This window comes from Seriola lalandi, unplaced genomic scaffold (genome assembly GCF_002814215.2).
Source record: "Seriola lalandi dorsalis isolate HSWRI2012SDOR001 ecotype SW California unplaced genomic scaffold, Sedor1 jcf7180002054663, whole genome shotgun sequence".
Classification (NCBI taxonomy): domain Eukaryota; kingdom Metazoa; phylum Chordata; class Actinopteri; order Carangiformes; family Carangidae; genus Seriola; species Seriola lalandi.
In genome coordinates, this window is record NW_019525216.1 from 1,365,436 (window position 1) to 1,382,177 (window position 16,742).

At 41.3% G+C, this 16,742-nt stretch overlaps 1 protein-coding gene across 1 annotated transcript in view; it reads left to right on the top strand.

Moving 5' to 3' along the window:
* The first annotated feature begins 1,170 nt into the window (after positions 1-1,170).
* The window catches only part of LOC111665941 (adhesion G protein-coupled receptor L3), a 209,455-nt gene continuing 193,883 nt past the window's right edge, over positions 1,171-16,742 (top strand). The window contains exon 1 of the mRNA XM_087177926.1: positions 1,171-1,847. The gene's annotated coding sequence lies outside the window, so the exon portion shown is untranslated. The remainder of the gene's footprint in view (positions 1,848-16,742) is intronic.

Genomic DNA, 16,742 nt, shown 5'->3' on the forward strand with positions numbered 1-16,742 from the left:
GTGGGGGGTGGGGGGGGGTTGCATGGAAAGCAGTGCCAGGGAGAGATAACGCTGCATCTTTTCAAACGCAGGCAGCCAGTTATTTTTCATCTGGGCCTTCAGGAGTTCAAGGTGTTTCTCAGACAGGAAACAAGTGCAAAAATGTGCTTCACCGGGTCTGTGCTCGCATGGGCTCATTAGTGGAGCACCGGGTGAGGGACTGAATGATTAGTTGTTATTGTTTGATTGTAATTGGGATTATTAAAGTGATTAATTGGCTGCAGGATGATTGAGAGGTTGAATGCCGGCTGGCCCCGGCTGTAAGTGCGCTGCAGCTGGTCAGGTCAGCAGTAAAGATCAAAGATTTTTTTTTTTTGTGATTTTTGATCCTTAAATTTCCCTTTTTCCCAGTATCTGAACATCTATCTCCCGCACGTGGATACAGTTTTGCGAATCAGTTTCTCACGCTTGTTTCATGCCATGCCCAGCTGAAAAATGCAGTCAAAGTGACAGCTGGAGTCACGGTAGATGTGGCGGGACCCTTCTAAGAAGGAGCTTCAGCAGCCTCCAGCAAACAGATCTGTATGAATAATTAGCTTCCAGCAAGAAAAGAGACCATCTACTCTTCTTTGAGGACAAACTGTAAAGAAAAACAACAACAACAACAACAACAACAGCAACAGATGACAACATATGTCATGCAAGCAAACCCTCTCCCCTAGAGAATGTGGTTTATGAATTCATTAACTTTTTCCATTTTTGCAAACATTTCTAATTAAGCATGCTTGGCATTTCGTCTGCCACGCCTATAACAGTGTTTGCCCCCCCCCATCAACTAAAATCTTCAGACCGCATTTCCCCCTGAGTGAACTATTGACGGACAGCTCTTACACCAGTTGCATGTTCAAGAAACATTGAATCTTTTAAGAGCGAGGCAGTGGATTGCACATAAATATTGCAGCCATAGGCGCACAGACAGAATGCAATATAACGTCGGTCTCCTCTCCAGCCCTAAGGCAAGAAATACTGTAGGTATAGGAGGTGGGGGGGAGGGGGGGGGCTTGGTTGGTAGCATGTTATCTCGTGTTTGCTGCTAGGTGGAGCCCGAGTATACGGCGAGAGCGGCAATCCACATCCGAGTTTTTCCTCTCACCTTTCACTGGCTCTCCAAACCCTCGGTCTCCATACAGAATTACTCCCAGCCAGTGCGCACAATTGGTTTGTCATAGTCGCGGAGAGCTCAGTTTTTGGACCCAAACAACTTAGATCCTCTCCCCCTTTCCTGTGGAGCTTTTCTCACAAGATCGCCCCCCCTCCCTCCCTCGTCTTCCTTTTAAATTCTTCTGGATACTCTCTCTTTTTTTTTTATTCTTCTTCTTTTTATTTTTGATTGTGTATGTTTGTGTGCGTGAGAGGTGAAGGCTTGTTGGCGTTTCGCCTTTCAGCTCCACGGGACGTGATGTAGCCCCCGCACAGAAGGACGCCTTGTGCCATAAAGGGATGTAAGGGACAGTACCTTGGATACAACGCCGGGAACCTGCTGTTTCTCCCGCGACACCACCACCACCGCCACCACCACCACCACCAGGACTCGGATTCTGGACGCAGCAGCCGATGAAACAGAGGCGGGTTTTTTATTTTGTTGTTTTTTACGAGGATATTGAACGGAGCGACAGGAGACAACTATTTGGATTCGTTGTTCTCTCTCCTCGACCCCTTTCATCAAGTCCATTCACCACGCAGCAGCGCGTAAGGACGGTACCCAGCGGCTGAAAGACACTTGCCTGAGAAATGATCGCAATGAACACTTTGGAACGGAAGGACGTGAGCTATAGCCTCGTCTCCACCAGTCGTTTCTAAACCCCGCGGTAAGTGTGATGCTCCTCAACAAAAAAAAAAACAAAAAAAAAAACCGCATATGTCCCCTGTGTTTGTGCGCATATACACAGTAATCTGCAGATTCAGCTCAGGGGCGATATTAAAGCGCATGAATGAAGCCCTGCAGCAGTGTTGATGTGCTCCGTAATGTCAGTCTTGGCATGCGCTCCACTCTTCAATTACTTTAACTGGGCTTATCGATGCGTTCAGGTGTAATCAGCCCCGATCAAAGCGCAACATATTGATAACCAATATGAAAATTTCAATTTCCTGTTGGACTAATTCACCCGTTCTGTTGGAGAGAGTTGGATTGGTGAGTAGTGAAAGGTCCTTTTTTTCTATGTGTATATATATATATATATATATATATATATTTCTTTTTTCTTTATCATTCCCATGGAGCTTCAAACAATGTTTACTGCTCGAAAATGGCTTTGCAGAGAAGTTGCTTATCGGGACGCATCCCTCTGAATGAAGTTAGAGCGTTCTGCAGTATTTCAGTAGAATTGAACATTTCTCTGAGATAAAGTCAGTAGCTGAGTGCGAGGCATCATTTGTGGGGCTTGAATCCACAAATGTTCCACTGCAGGCCTCTTCTTTTTTTTTTTTTTTTCTGTTGCAGTTTTTCGTTCAAAATGTACCACAGTGGATAGAGGCATTGGTGTGTTAGCGTCTGCATTTTTCATGACAGATTGACTATGTGTAAAGAATAGAATATCGAAATTGCTATGCGGAATTTTCATGTATATTTCACTGAATATCCCCTATCAGTCAGTTCACTTTCTCCAAAGTGCCAGTATTGGCTTTTTGCAGAATACCCATTGTAAAAAAAAAAAACAACAAAAAACAACAGAAATACTGCACAACAAATATCATTATTTGAGACACAACGAGGAAAGAGGGGATGGAGAAGGGTTGTCTGTGCTGAAGATGACATGCTGTCCTGTGTCTGAGAGAAATGCAGGGTTGAGGGGCCACTGTACTGAATGCTTTGATGTGAGGACAGCACACTGTCTTTCAACATCAAAATCAAAGTGGAAAAGGTAACTAAGCCTCTCACTTTGAATGGGATCTGAAGTTTTCACGTCTCTGCAGAATGATCCCCTTCGTTTCCCATTAATCGTTTAGGATATGGTTCGATCTCTGTTGAGTCTTTTTTTTTTTTTTTTTCTGAATAATATAGCAGCTGTGGGACCTGGTGGTTATCTTTCATGAGTAGTTTTTCAGCCAGGGTTTGGCTTCTTGTGTTTCAGTAGTGTGACTAACTTCCATGGTGTGTGTGTGTGTGTTGTTTTTTTTTTTCTCTCCTTTTTTTCCCCCCACATTTCCGAATATCATCAACATTGTTGTTGGTTGTATCCTTATCTGACAATTATATTCATTATGTCCCGGACTGCAGTACCATCTGTCACATAATCTGCATTGGTGCAAGTGCCCTCAAGCAGATGACACACACATACACATACACACACAGACATGCAGACATAGACACACACACACAAACACACACGCACATGCACACGCACACACACACACACACACACACACACACACACACACACACACGGTTTCCTCTACCAACAGTGAAATCCTTGACTTCCTCCTCCGGGGGGAAACTCAAGGGGACATTTGATGCTTTCTGACTAAACACTCATGTCAACCTGCACTTTTGTTTTCAGTGCTACTCATCCCGTTTTGATTCAGCTAAATGCTGCTCCTCGTGGAATATAATCTAGGCTATATTTAATATAACAGCAGTTGAACTCAGCATCTGGTGTGATACCTGATGGGACAGCGCTGCATGAAAATAAAATAATTGTTCTCTTGCCTTTCTTGAAGCTGTTGCAGTCCATTACGGGAGGATAGTGTGCTGAATATGAGCCACTGTAGCACAGACTGGTTATCTTGGGTAAATAAACACAGAGAGGTAATGATAGGTTGTGGAAAAAAGAATCAAATATATGATCTTCGGTATAACCCTTAACCTTAGAAAACCCTTTACTGGATTCATAAGATGCCTTTTACTCTCATTTTTTTTTTTTTTTTTTTTTTTTTTTTTTTTTTTTTTTTTTTACAGTGTAAGTCCTACATATTGTGGTGGTCCATAACGCATTTCTTCCTGATGTATTGTATTACAGTAATATGGGTTAATTTGGTGCCCTCCTTTGGAGATCATGTTTTTTTTCTTTGTTGGGTCATTTGTATAGTTCTTTAGAAGTAATCCCACTCTCTGTGATGCACCCCCCCCCCTTTTTTTTTTTTCCACCCAGATGATGTAGTGGAGTTATTCAGCAGCTGAATCTATTTCCATTGGCAGTTCCATTTATTTGATTTGATTTTTTTTTTTTTTTTTTTTTTTTTTTTTTTTTTTTTTTTTTGCTTTTTTGGACATAATTGCCAGCCAGAGGGAATCCAATTTGTTGTTGCAGTATGAATGGAGACATGGACTCTCCAATTTTCTTCATTAGGTTAGCTTATGTGGGCCGCACCTTAATGGCTCAAATTATGTACAGTGAGGGCTTTTTACTGGTGTATCAATGCGGATAACCATTCTTCAAAGTGTAGTATTTTCACACACAAACACACATACACACATTTCATGTCTGTTGTCTACACCATTTGTGCTGTGTAGCTCAAACGTAAGGTAGTTGTGATAAATTGGAATAAATGAGACCTGCGCTGTGATAATGCTGTAAATGCTTCCCCTCTGCTAGTCTAAGCAACTCAAAACTCTGTCCACTCGACCCTGGACTGAAAAGCAGCGTAGCAGAAACACCGAGTGAATGAATACCATTTGATGTCTTTATCTAACTGCTTTGTCTGTGGTGATTTCGTATGCCGGAGTACAACAGATTTGAATGCTCAAGGTCATGCACTGCACATGCTTTTCCAGATGTTAGATACATATTTTATCGCACTGAATGTACAGTCATCTCTCCCGGGATCAAAGGCTGTGGACTGGTTGTGATTTACTTTTCATGTTCTTCCTGCTGCCCATGCACGTTAACACTAATGAGGTAAATTATTTATTAGTGTTTCTGTTTATCAACGTCAGAAAAATTGTGCAGTAGAGGTGGGGACAACAAAACGTATTATTAAAACTCAAGAGTTAGCAATTACAGTTAGACTGTAACAAGCGGTCTCCATGGCTACCACTCAGTAGGGCTGAACGATACTGCAAAAATATCACATTGTATTTATTTTGACAGATATTGCGACTGCGAAATGAGTCACGATTTTAGTGGGAACTTGTGGATTTCATAAATACATATTATACAGCATATATTATATAAAAATGACTATAGTGGTCTGTACCAAACAATCATGTTCTCTTACTGTATGTCTGGAGAATATGATTTGTAGGCCAGTGGATCTCGGTAGCACCACAGTGCTTCATTTGTAACGCAGTGTTGTGTTTGGATATTGCACTTGGCCATACTTTGATTAATTGTTCAGTTGTATCACTCAGCAGCCTCTTTTATACATGGATACATTGCTGGCTTCTAATGAACAATCATAACACACTCTTCCCACTCACTTCAATTGAGCTGAAACAATTAGTCGATTAATCGATTAGTCATTCGACATAAATTTAATCAGCTGATTTGAAAGGTGATTGAACTTACTTGTGATTAAATTTATTGCGCCGAGCCACTAAAATGTGAGTTTTTGCAGCTTTTTAAATAAGTCATTTATGATACTAAATTTAATATTTTTTTTTGGAGTGTCAGACAACACAAGACATTTGAAATAATCATATTAGGCTCTGGGAAATTGTGATAACAACTCTTCTCTATCTTAAAACCAAATGATTAATCAGTTCTTAGGGAAATAATCAGCAGCTTAATAAATAGTGAAAATAATCACTACATGCAGCCCTAGTGTTCTGTGTTGGTGTGATGTCATAGCTGTGTTGGGTGGATCTGAGGTCAGAGTCACTCGTTCAACTTGATAACCCACTAATTTAGCCAACAGAAATGCTTCTTGGCATTGGAGAAGTCATTAATGTAACAATTTCCCATCACCACATTTTGTAAAATATTAAACTACCAGACTTCAGTCTTCAGTCTACCTGATAGTTACTTATTCTCCACACTAGAACTTTTTCGGGGGTGAGTGTGAGTCAGTTTGGGTAACTTAAGGCCAAGGTTTTATAGATCCCGTAAAAAGAAATCTTTATGTTAAATCTCCTTTCAGACAACATGACTGTTCTCATAAGATTAGACAGGTTTTTTTGACTTCTCATTGGCAGCACTGCATGAGATCTTTGACGAGTTAGAAAATAAGGACACTGCAGAAGAGGAGTGTTCTGAATTCTTACACGGGCTGTCAAAATGATGGATTTGAAAACTTATTTTGCAGTTGAATGATTGTTTATCCCCACGGCTGGATGCTGACATGTTAAGCATCACAAAAACATCTTCAGAGAAGCGAGATGATGCTTTATATTTGTTTGGCTGATTTTTCCCCTGTGGATTTTAAAGGGGCAATATGGTGGGTAGGTATTTTAGTTAAAAAGTTTCAAGAATGAACTTAGATTATCAACAGATTGTGAAGATATAACAGTTTTGACGTTATGCCAACGACGGTATTGTGTTGCAGAGATATCTGCTGAAGTTACCATAATAACCAGCTAGCCCTGGCCTTTCCCACCTTGTAATACTACTTTATATGTCAAGACGCGATAGTGAGTCACTGTAGTTTCCAGTCTTCCCTCAGTCCAACATGAGAGGAAGTAGTAACTGCGAGTAGGCTGTAAACCTGTGTTGCAGCCATCTCTCTGCTACTGATGCTGCTGCTGCTGTCCTTCACGATTCTTGACCCTCCTGTTCCTGCTACTACTACAGCTTCCCTGTCTCTCTGACTGGGCAGACTGGGTTTGAAATCATCGTCTTCAGTCCAACAGTAACTAAATAAAACGATATACCAGTTACATAATCAGATAGCAAGGTAAACCTGTGTGGGAAAACATTATTCCCCATTTTATGTTAATTTGGAAACATGTCAAGAACTGCTCTGTGTTGAGGTTAGATTCACTCAAGCTAATGGTAGCTCAATGTGAGGGTGAGCGTTGAAACTTGGTTTTGATTGGCTGGTGAGCCCAGTCCCAGAACGAGCACATACCACGCCACTCTCATGTGCGCCCTGGATGACAGGTACACAGAGAGGGCTGGTAAAAACTTTATGGATATTTTGACAGCCCACTGATATGGTGGCCAACTGGGATTTGCCCCGGAATGTCCGATGGCCAGTCTGACAATGGCACAGGGGAAAGGGAGGGGGAAGATGGAACAAAGAGTACATTTCCTTGTTTCTTATGAGAGGGGTGGACAGCCCAATTTCCTGGGAATATGCCCCCTATTTGTTTGGAGTATGAATTTTACATGTGCAATTCTTACACATTGCACCTTTAAAAAATAGGGTGCTGTGTATCAAGAGTAACCCTACAGACAGGGTACCCTTGGTGGCTGAAAGTATACAAGTTTATACTCTATACGCAATTTATTTATTTATTTATAATTTTCATTTTTTTAAAAACATAATATTTAAACCTGTGGCAAAATAGATAAGGCAGACCACCTACTTCAGTGTATTCATGTTTCTGTAGGCCAAATCTCACCCACTGCTACAGTGGGGCCCTTGGTTTTTCTAATGTCCCAAAGACCAGAGTTATCATGCTGTTAGGATTGAGACAGGTCAGTACGCAGGGGCCCTTTCTTTGGCAGGAATGTCACAAAAGAAGAAAAGCAAAAGCTGAAAGTGAAAAAGAAAGCATATGGCTGAGGAAAGGTCCTCGAGGTCTGTGCCTCTCAACATTTTAGCTGCCCTGTCTCATAAAGACCCCGGACACAAAGGTTTTGACACAAGCTTTCACAACCCCCTGAACGCTAAACTGCAGGAAATGGGTTTACAGTTGAGATGGAGACTTCAGCTGGTTCTTGATGGAAAGAACAGACACTTAGTTTCTTGATTCTGTATAGCTCTGTGAGTGACCCCGATGTTTGTGAGGATTTTAAGTGTAAACTTCAAAGAAATCAGTAGATAACACACTGAAAAGTGCCGTTTAAACTTGCCTATTTTGCTTGAAATAGAGTACATATTGAATATTTTGAAAATTTAAGGTCCAGAGGCTTGAGAGCAGCTTCTTTTTGTGGAAGGATTTGATTGTTTGGCATCAATAGTTTTTGTGTGCTTATCACAACTCTGCATCTAACATTGGAACATAAAACCTGGGTTTTGATATCTGTAAAATAGAAAGTACAAATGCACCCTGATATCAGTGATAAAAAAAAATAAAAAAATTATACTGCCGCAATAATCTGAGAAGTTTGAAAAACATGGTGTGAGGCAATCATAGCTATCTGTGAAATATTGAGAGTACAAGAAAAATCTACACTGTCTGTCCATCTCTCATTTGGTCCCAAACCTTTGTTTCCAAAGTGCGCCTATTATTTACCAGCATGATGATGGGGATTATCAAATTAATTCCAGTCCCTTTCTCTGTGGCTGGTTTACAACCAAAAAAGTGGTTAGGATGAGACAGAAAGGCTGTGTGGGGTATTGATGAGCCTCTTTAAATCACTAACGGATTTGCGGGGGATTTTATAGCACTCCAGTGAGTCTGTGGTGCGTTGAGGATAGGGTGAGGTCATGGAAATATTTCACTGGCTCCATCTCTTTGACTTGTAATCCTGACAATGAATAGGAATAGAAGCGTGGATTTGGGCAAGGATGTTACATTGTGTGGAAGTAGGAGATAAGATCATTGTTTGACCATGAAATCAGTTTGAGCTACAGTGCCTTTTTTTTTTTATTTATTTTTTTTTTAACTTTAGCCTTCACAGAACATAAAACACAAAGCTTCGGCTGTGTTGTTTTGAATTCCACTTGCACGCCACTGTAATTTGTGCATTCAATTTTAATGAAGGCCCGCAAGGCTGGTGCGTTGAGAAACTCAAGTGTATTAGTTGCCATGACCAGCGACAGTGCGCTTTGAAAAAAATGTTATGTTTTAGATTGCAGTTTTAATTATCTGCAAGCAAGCCGTACGCCCTTAATTTGACACTTAGTTCAGTTGTTCCTGAGGGGGTTAAAACACTTAACAGGCGCATTTTAACAATCGGCAACTTCTGCAGGCAGAGATACAAAAGCTGGCATGACAAGGGGATGTGAGTGCAAAGAATGAACTAGCTTGTGCAGATTAAGATATATTTATTTTATGAATGGAGATGCCATCTTTGTATTGCGGGACAGAATCTTATAGGAGCGTTTCTTACAGATAAGGCCCGCTGCAGTTTGTCTGACCAGTGAACAGTACAGTGATCAAATCAGTTCCTCTGACATTCTCAGAAATTATACCTGTAGCCCAAAAAGGCTGGTTTGTTGTATAACATTGTTAACTCTAGCTCCGCAGAAAGTGACCCAAGGAAAATGAATTTTTAAGAGTGAAAAAGATACTTTCTCAGCTGGAGCGCAGATATGGAGCAAAAATGTCAACTTAGCATTTAAAACAATCCAAGCCACTCTTATGACCCTGTTGGTGGTGTTAAAAGGTATCCAAAAGCTATCAAACTGACAAAGCCTGACGGAGCTGCAGTATATCAGCCTCTTTACTACTCTGTAAAATCTGATACATTTGTCTATGTGCATTTTACAGTATGACACCAAGTTTTTTTGCAACAATATTGATGGCTTTCCTTTGTGCTGAGGGTTTTTTTTTCCACCCGTGAACTTTAGGCCAGTAAGGAGGATTCAAACAAAGATGCAATGCTTCTCTGAGACCGAAGCTCTAAAAGAAGTTAATTTATGGCCTGTTTGGGAGGCAGGTTTGGGCTTGAATACATAATAAGGTAGTGCACCTGCAGCCGCATACAAATGAATGGAAATGACGGTTAGTATTTACGCCTCCCTAAACCATTGGGACCTCCTGATCTGACCACTAATTGGCCAGCAAAGAGAAATGAAGATAGCTTCCTTGTTCACAGGCTGCTGTATCTGCAAATATCAGGTGCAGATTTGCGCATAGACCCAGTCTTACCAGTTGTCAGAAATGTGTACTTTCAGCCACAGTAAAGCAAAAGAGAAATGTTCTTTACTGACAAATGGTCATGTATAAATATATGTTCTGTATAAATTGGATGATATAAAATACCGCTGGTCCTCAGCATGGATGGCTTGTGAGACAATGGACTCATAGGTGCAAGCATACTAAGGCCACCCCACCCCTATTACATAGATGCAAGTCCCAGACTGAAAGATTCATGAAATGTCTGCACACAATAAAGCTTCGTCGATTACATTCATTTTGGATAATTTTGTGGTAATAGGTAATAGTAACTCTTTTTAGTTTAGTTTTGCATCTCTTTGTGGTTGTTGTATCTCTTTGTAGTTGTATTGTGTTGCCTTGTATTTGTTTTGCGTCTCTTTGTAGTTGTATCGTGTTGCTTTGTAGTTGTTTGGCATTTATTTGTAGTTGTTTTCCTTTTTATAGTCATTATAGACGTTTGTGTCACTCTATTGTCTCTTTGTAGTTGTTTTGCATCTTGTAGTTTCATCTTTGTGCATCTCTTTGAAGTCGTTTTGTGTGTCTTTGTAGTCATTTTACGTGTCCCTGTGTGGTCATTTCAGTCACTTTCCAACAAGAAGCATTGATTTAAAACAGGGCTCTGTAATAGAATGCCCCTGGCCCTTTGGACCTTTTCAGTAATCTATCCATGCTCTTCAGTAGTTTGACATCTTCAAAATATGCTAGTCCACCAAAGAACACAGGGTTTAATAGGATTTTGGATACATATTCCATCACAATTTTTTTTTCATTCATGCCATATTTTCAGCCCCCCAGTTCAAAACAGCTTGTAATGGAACACAGAGCATGAATGCCTTGAAGGAATGTTGATTGCAGTATCTGCATGTTTTTAAATTAAAATACCATTTCCTCATTCATACCTGATACGATTTACAGAAGGTAAAAGCGTTTCTGCAGGCAGATAATTAAAGTATTTTCACACAGGTGGAAAGCTCCACAGTGAAGGATTTATGCTCCATGCCGCCATGTGAGTCCTCTCTGTCTTTTTCTTGATTAAGAGAAGGAGTGTTTGTCATGCATTAAACCAGGGTGTATTCGTTGAGTTGATCAGAATCTGATTCCTCTTGTGACTTCAAAATATATTGCAGCATTTCAGCATCTCCCTCTGTGCTTGTGACTTAGACCAAATTGATTTTCTTAATCGATAAGATAGGATTGGATTTAGGAGTGTGGGAGTGGGGGGTGGGATCTGGCAGGAAGGACTGCCTCGGCCAGCAGGCTCCTCAAGAGTAGTCCCTTGTTCGTTCCCGTCTTTATCAGCATCTGTTCACAGAGAGCGGTGCATTTTAAATCTTGCCGCTTTGTACACCTGCTATTCTGCTTCATCTCAGATTGGTATAATGACAGCAGAACTGTGTATACACTGGCAAATATAAACTTCCCTGCCAGCCCTTTGTCACCTCTGGAATGGAGATGACTGAATTGATGCATCGCCCCAGTGGAGCAAAACCGTTTAAATGACAACACATTTTTGTCTCACCTTGAACTTAATTGACTGCCTGAAAGCTGGCGTTTGAAAAGTGCTGACAGAATGACTTCTCTTGCTGTTCAGAAACAGTAGCTATTGACAGAGTCTGTTCTGAGTTGTTTTCAGACTGCTGTCGCACCTGCATGCGTCTGTATGCCACATGTATAAGTCATGGTGTCTTCATAAGGCACGCGGCATTATGGATGGTTGATGTTACATGTATTACTCCTAATAGGCTTAATGTCTGTATGCATTAGTATGTATTGCATTTCTACCGGGGAGGAGAAGTGGCAGATGTGCCCCTTACTATTCAAGCAGGAATTAAAATACATGGATCATTATTTAGTCACATTTCTTGCAGGTTGGCTTTAGGAATGGAAATATCTAATTTTACTCCCATTTCAGCTTTTTAGTTACAAGAAGCAGTTGTTAACAAGGCACCTGATGACAAGTAGGTTGATGACCCAAGTGTCCACCAGTGCCTCTGTCAGTCTTGACAGCTCGAGGACTGGGTAGCAGTTACGCTGTCACTAGAAAAGACCAGCTACCCCCCCACCCCCCGCTCCCATCCACTCGTACACTGGTCCTGCCTGTGATGCTGAGCCGCCACGGCGCAATGGTGGCAACAGTGGGATTTCTTAGAGGGGAGCCACAAGACTGTAATCAGTCATTATGTCAGAAGCGAGCCCCGTGAGCCCCGCTGCAGCTCATTCAGCCAAATAATAAGCAGCCGATAACAGCGCCGGCGTGCAGGCAGGAACAGAGGCCCCACGGGCGAGGAGCTGGAAGACGGGGGGCCTTTCTGCTCTCGTCTGCCTACTCAGGGACGTCACCTTGGTTGAAGGGCTGGATCGAGCGTTTCGTAAAGGCGGACTGAAGATTTTGGCTGTTGTTCAGAGCTCTCCCTTCTGTTAAGGGCAAACACACCTTGAGGTGCTAACAGGGACTGTGTGGCATCAGTTGTGAAAATGGTTAGTGAAAATGACCCTTATTGTCCATTACACGAGCACAAAAGTATAGACAATACGGATCAGGTAGCACCGTAGCAAATGCTAAACATTGACCCCCAGATGTGACTACCTAATAGAATTTGGATATCTTAATATATATATATATATATATATATATATATATATATATATTTTAATATATCTTAAATTAATTTCTTTTTCTGTGTCTGTGATACTTTTTTTTAAATTATTTGTTGATATGATTACATTTTCTAGTTTTTTAGTTCCTTTTTTTACTAATGTGGATTGTGTAAACACCAAGGGAAACAATGGAACATATGTCTATGACTTTATCATTCTATCTCTGACAAAGTCTGATATATCCTTTATTCTTTAACTATACGGCAATATTATCAATAAACTGAACCAAACCAAAACAATCCTGATGCAAAGAGATTTGGATTGGCTTGGTTTCAGCATTTGTATAGACATTTTTGCACAATTTAATCATTAAAATACCACCACAAGACTGCTGACAATGTGATATTGACCAAAGAAAACAGCCCCCGCCCCCTAATAAGCCTCCACCTGCATGGAGTTTTGTCATTCCATAACAAGGGTCACAGTCTGCCATTGTCTCACTATAGCATTCCTCAGCATGGTAGTATTGACTGGTTCTGCTGGGTGAGCGGTGCCATATAACGGCCATACATCATTGGCAAGACAGAATGACAGACAGAGGGAGTTGAGATGTCAGATCCTCTTCTCCAGGCAACTGACATCCACTCCCTTCCTGTTCTCCACAGTGATACTCTATCTTCTGACAGAGGCTGCATTGATAGTTGCGGTCGCCCCGCTTCCGCACCTCTCTAGTCCACTTGACAAGCTCATGATATAAATTTTCTAATGGTGGATGGCGCAGGAATAATTCTGCTCCCAATTAATTTTCTTTTTTTTTTGGTTGTTTTTTTTTTTTTTTTTTTAAAGGTTCTCAAGCAGCTCAGAACACACAGTCATCTACTGCCACAGTATAATTGGTTCACTACTGTATGCATGCAAAGATTGATAGCTAGATTAATCTCATCAAAATGTTAAGCTTTTATAATCTTCTCATGGACCCCTTTTACCTTCTCATACATAATAAATGTTGCTAAAAGTCAGACCAGCATAGGGCACAAAGCTTAACACAGTAGCATACTAGTTCCACTTGGAAAATATGAAGCTACAGCATGCCACCAGACAATGAGCTCACTCAGGTCAGTGTAGGGCAAGCCTTTATGGAATTTCTGCCCATAATGATTAATAAGGTAGGTGCAGTTGTAGCCTTGGAAGTCATCAGTGGAATGCTGGAGTTAAGCAGATATCTGTAATCTGGTTTCATTACACCTGTGCGTGTAGTTTCTCTTTCTTAGTGTGTTATTCTGTTGTTGTTTTCTCTCTCTTAATTCCATGTGCTATACACTCTCTACTAATGAGCAGCCCTTTATTAATTGGTATTGACAACAAGGATCACTTTGCTCCACTATTTCTTACTGGCTCGGTCTCTACTGAGAAGCATCGAAAGCAGGAGAGAGACAATACACCGCTTTTTGACGGCTGATGACCAAAGGTCCATTTAGCGGGGGTTCTGTTGTCACTCATGAGCACTTTGAAAGGTTAGGCTCCTGTAATCTTGTTTATGTTTTTGGTCAGTAGTAAGCCCCCCTAAGCCAGCTTTGTGTCAAACACAGCTGGAAAGGCCTTTACAATTTCACCGGAGCAGAAATAATTGGTCCAGCAGCTTGGATGCAGCCATGACACACAGGTAATTTGCTAATTTCTGTCTCTCAGCTGGTGTTATCAGTGCAGGAAGCTGCAGTTTTCAGAAAGAGCGTAACAATGATTTCTGCTCTTCATGTTGCTTTGATAGAAATGGAAATTCAATCGGATGAATAAGGCTTTGATTTGGTTTTTGCACCAATAGCTGCAGTCACGATCTCCAATTGTTTGATTGTATCTTTAAGTGGGGAAAAATCTAATTGTGATCTTGAAATAAGTAAACACGAGCTCCTTAAATATTGAGTGTCTTAACCTATTTCTCCTTTTGTTTCCTTTTGTAAAATAAGCAAAGTGTATATGCTCATTCAGTGAACTGAGTAGTTATCGATATCCCAATCTTCCAAACAGTCAACATGAGTCCTTCGTACATGATGCCAAAACAGTCCCAAGAGACGTCTTTCCCCCCCCGAATTTAGCACGGACGACTTTGAGCAGGCCACCTCCAGCTGATGGGGAAATTTGGATTGGAAAGTCCGTCGGAGCCACTTTTAATTATACTGGCAGTAAAGGATGAAATTGAGCAGGAATGAAGTGCTTTTTGTGCATCGATTTTTCTCTGCATCTGTGGACGCACTGGAGAGAGGGAGATACAATTGTAACCTTCTCCAACGCTGCACTGCAGACAAACAATGGGGGGGTGGGTGGGGGGGTCCATGCTTGGCCCTTCTTTTCTGTTCTCTTTTTAATACAATGAGAGCATGTACATCAAACCATCCTTCTCATCTAATTAGGAAATGCCATTGAATTGAATAGGAACTCAGGCAGGTCTGGACAGAGGCCACACAGGCACTTTACCTTGAAAGAGTTTGCATGGTTTTTGTGATCTGTTTTGACATCTGACAAACTTGAACCAACCTTTTGGTGTGGATTTTTGTAACCTGGACGACAAGGTGTGGCAAGACTGACCCTCTAAGCTCTTCCTACAGATTCTCCCTAAGGATTTATACCGATGTCAGGTGGTGTTTCCTGTGATCTTAAGCCTTTATTCTGGCAGAATCTTTTCTCAACTGGGTGTCGGGAGAGTGACTCCCACCTTGATTGCCCTCAGGTCCCTGCAGGATTCCTGTCCGACGCGGCAACCTCAAATGACACTGGACTATAAAAAGATCAGTTACTTTGGAAACACATGACAGCCTGGCTTTTGTTTGCTTGTTTTCAGATGACGCTTCCTCTAGTTTTCTTGAGAACTTCCCCTGACCGAAAGCTTTGCACAGTCACACCAGCAGATGCGACAATTCGTCATGCATAAGAAACCCCACTCCGGCAGCCATCTGTCTACTTGTGTCTGTTACCATGCACCGGCAGTTTGTTTTCAAATACCCATATACAATTTTAATGGCATGAAAAATATGCTGAACCAATCTCATGACCTCTGAACCTCATTCTAAAATCTCATTTGTGACCTATACATGACCCAAGTAACAGAAACCAGAAAACATGCTGACTGTCACCATATATAGGTTCTGAGACTCGAGGAAAGGGATGCCATTTGGTGCCCTGCTATACTGTTACCTCCACTGGATAGCTGGAATGAATTATTATGCCCAGTTAAAATGAAACTTGACTCCTCCTGACCTGATTCCTAGATGACCTAACAAAAACAACATACCATAACAGGTAAAAAGCAAGGAGGTCAGAGGGATCACTTTAACTGCTCTGGAAACTGAAAACCAAATTCAGGAGCCTTTTTCTCCATTTCACCTAGTCAACTGACAATTTGAAAACCAGAGCATATACTGATAACAATACATAAACACAATGGAACAAGGTGTAAAAATTTGACCAAGCCTGTAGCCGGACAAGAGCGTCAGCATTGGGCCGATTCTGCAAAAAAAAAAAAACCTGGATTATGTTCATAGACTTTTTGTTTTTTGATGCCCTGGTGCCTACTATTTGAAAATTCATGCTTTCTAGAATATCTGAGCATGCCATCTAAAGCGTGGTTAAGGAAAGACTGCGGTTATGGTAAATAAACTTTGTTGCGATATAGTTAGGGTAAGGCCACTAAAACGTCGAGTTATGGGCATAGAGCATGGTAAGTGTAAGGCAATTTCACAACTTGGGTGTGATTAGGGAAAGACTACAGTTCAAGAAAAAGGGCGGTCGTCAGTTGCTTGTCTGTAACTGGAGGTGAATGTCAGCTTTTGACATGACAGTCAGACACACTATACGCCCCCCACCCTTGCTTCTGAAAGGCTACACTACTTCCTGCATGGCAATAATAGGGACACAATTCCTGGAATAGCGGGGTGATTAAAAGCAGTTGTGTCAACGACTCTACTCTTGTTGTACTTTCAAATATGCTGAGTTAGACAATAACAACAAGTGAATGGTGAGAACATGCTAGCTGCTTCAAAGATCTGGGTTTCCATTAGTATGCAGCCCCCCTTTCAGTCAAACACTGAGCACCGCTAACCACAGCGCACTGCTGCTCACCGTTATGATTGTTTCTGGTTTCTTCTCCCACCCCCACCTCATTTTTTTTTCCCCTTTTACACAATCTGTTCAGATGACTAAATTTGACATTTCTGGTAGCGGTCTGATGTGATAGGTGGGATATTTT